Raw genomic sequence first — 3,041 nt, forward strand, 5'->3', positions numbered from 1 at the left:
AGGTATTATTCATATATTACAAGGCCTCTTTAGTCACAGTTTGGTTTTACAGGTTTCGGTCACTGGTGGCCTTGAAGGACCCTTTATCCGGGTGCGGGAAGTAATTTACTAAAGAATGCGTAATAAGTAAAGGGAGATGCAGATTTTTTTGTAAAAGTTACCACGGCTCTGCTGGCATATAAAGAGCTTGGAGCTTGGTGCCCGGTGTAAGAGCTTGGCATGGTGGGTTTTAGTCAGTAAAAGTCTGACGTTGCCTCTTACTGCATGTCATCGACACGAAAGAAGAAGAAGAACTGCATTAGCAGCGGGAGATCGATAATAACAATCTACAAAAAGGCATGGGGGTTACACCGTAAGAAACAGCCTATAATTATGTAGATAAAGATGAAAACTTAATACACGTTTTTTTCAAAAGCTATTTTCCTATAGGTCTACCTGACCAAATGAGCGTGTTGCTTAATAATAAATCCTGAATTAAGTGACATACCGAAAAACCTCTTATCAAAAGTATAAGGTAAAAAGTTAAAAACCGGCCAAGTGCGAGTCGGACTCGTGCACGAAGGGTTCCGTAAATTACAGTTAAATCAACCTATCTCAAAAACTATAAGAGATACTTTGATCAAACCAAAAATCGTTGAAAGAGTTAATTAGCATGCATCACCTCTATTTTTTTTAGAATTTTATACCCCGTAGTTATAAAAATAGAGGGGGGGGGACATACTTTTTACGACTTTGAGAGCTGATATCTCAAAAACCGTTCACTTTAAGAAAAATGTTTTTTAGAAAACTTTATATCATTTTAAAAGACCTTTCCATTGATACCCCACACGGGTATGTACATCGAAAAAAAAAATTTCATCCCTCAGTTACATGTATGGGGGGCCCCACCCCCAATTCTTTTTTTTACTATTTAGTGTCATATTTTTGTAGCGGTTCATACAACACATATTCCCATCAAATTTCATCACTGTAGTACTTATAGTTTCCGAGTAAATCGGCTGTGACAGACGGACAGACGGACAGACGGACAGACGGACATGACGAAACTATAACCCTCTTATTATAAAACGCGGTATCAAATAAGTATCGGCTTTTGTAATGTGTCTTTAATCCACCTTTAAGTACGACCTTGAAAAAACGTTATTACAAAACGCAGTTTATCGCAAGTCCTATTACTATCTGTAGTACAAAAGATAAACCATCGAGCCCCCTAGTTTAACTGCAGTACTTAGTCGACAAACGTCAAATTCCGACATTATTTACTTTTGAGGTTATTTGTTTTGTGATGAAAAAAACGAAAGTGGATATAAATATGTGTGATTTGGAATACTTGGATGTGTTACAATACTATTGAGAGTGTCCGGGGACCCAACAGAATGCGTCATCGACAAAATCTCTTCAAATTACCTGACGACAATTTTCGATATAAATATCGATTTACGTTTTTCGAAATAATAGTCAATTGAATGCATGATGATAATCCAGGATGATCCTATGATGCTCAACTGGGCTCGCCATAAAGTAAGTAGCCTTTACAGTGCAAGTAGGTTGCCAAAACATCCTAATTAATTGTATACGAGTCAAAGTTTTTATTATGGATGTTTGTTTATGTTCCACACATAAACTACCACATAGATTTTGATGAAACTCCGAAAATATATCAGATTATCATACAGTCTATTGTTTATTTACAGATTCAAGACTATTTTGGCGTTTTGCACGCCGTATCTCTGCCAGTAATATGCAATGTTTGTAAAAGACTGGAAGCTTGCTAAAATGTACAAAAATGCCTAGATGAGAAAGGGAACAAGATTGTGTGATGAAGATCAGTGTCCAACATGTAGCAGTGCATTTGACTGTATAAATAGACATCGGAATAAAATATAATTTTCTACTTTTATGTTGTTTCAAATGTTTCATTTTCTTTTGGTAATTTAATGCACACGATATTCTGTGTGTAGGTAAGTTATTGTGCACTTAATTTTGAAGAGGTTCTAATTAGATGCACAACGTCTTATTTAATCATTTAAATCGGGATGAAAATAATCCAAATTATTTCTAACCTAAAAACAAAACAACTCTGATACGCGCGATGACGTTCCGTTATACGCGCAAACTCGATAGTTGTTTAAAAGAGAATAATTGGATCATGTATATCGTTAAAAGATACTAGAAATATAAAATTACCTTTAAATAATAAAAAGTAATATTTTCAACTGCAGAGATATTTTTTTTATTATCATAGTTATTTATTTTTCATCAAAATAGACTTAACAAAATAATGTAAAAAGGAACGGCGCATAGAATTCGGAACGATTGAGCGAATGATTTAAATATTTGTTGCTTATAATCTGTGGATATTATTTGAACCACACACACACACAGACAAATCGAAGTACTAAACAGTCTTCTCTTAGTCTACGTTTTGTAATAAGGATGTCAAGACTATCGTAAGTACCGTAACAAACCAAGACGTCTTCAGTCGGGTTTAAACCACTACTTGCGGCAGTTTTTATAATAAGAGGGTAAGGGTTCCGTTTTTGCCATTTTGGCTACGGAACCCTAAAAAGTAAAACAATTATTGATTCCTTTTATCTACGTAGATTTTGATTTTGTTTTTTTTTCCTTAAGCACTATAAAGGTGCACGTAAGATGCGCGCACGCATATTGAATGTTAATAATAAATGTGCGAATTAGTAGGTGTTCGAGAGAAGTGGAATGATGGTGACGAAATACCTTTTAAATTAATAGTTATAATAAATAGCGCGTAAAAACAATTGAGACACCGAAGTTTTTCTAATTAGATATTAACGTCAAATAACATTTTTAAATATAAATCAATAAAAGGAAAACATAGGTAAGAAATATGCAGAATAAAATATTTGATATCTACAAAAAGAGTTTGTTAACGTAGAAATAGCTCAGTGAGTAATCTGTGGTATAGCTCATTACGACGACTATAATTTACCTTGCACTATTGAAGGTTTTAATTTACTATAAACGGCTGTTTTCCGTAATCGGACAATTATCTTGTTGGTAAA

The 3,041-nt window shown here is 34.2% G+C and overlaps 1 long non-coding RNA gene across 1 annotated transcript; it reads left to right on the top strand.

Annotated features, from left to right (window-relative positions):
• The first annotated feature begins 520 nt into the window (after positions 1–520).
• On the top strand, positions 521–1,898 carry LOC135118761 (uncharacterized). The gene is made up of 2 exons (XR_010277774.1): positions 521–1,521; positions 1,695–1,898. It is a non-coding gene; the product is annotated as an uncharacterized LOC135118761 (long non-coding RNA).
• The last annotated feature ends 1,143 nt before the right edge of the window (positions 1,899–3,041 follow it).

Source organism: Helicoverpa armigera, chromosome 25, assembly GCF_030705265.1.
Source record: "Helicoverpa armigera isolate CAAS_96S chromosome 25, ASM3070526v1, whole genome shotgun sequence".
NCBI lineage: Eukaryota > Metazoa > Arthropoda > Insecta > Lepidoptera > Noctuidae > Helicoverpa > Helicoverpa armigera.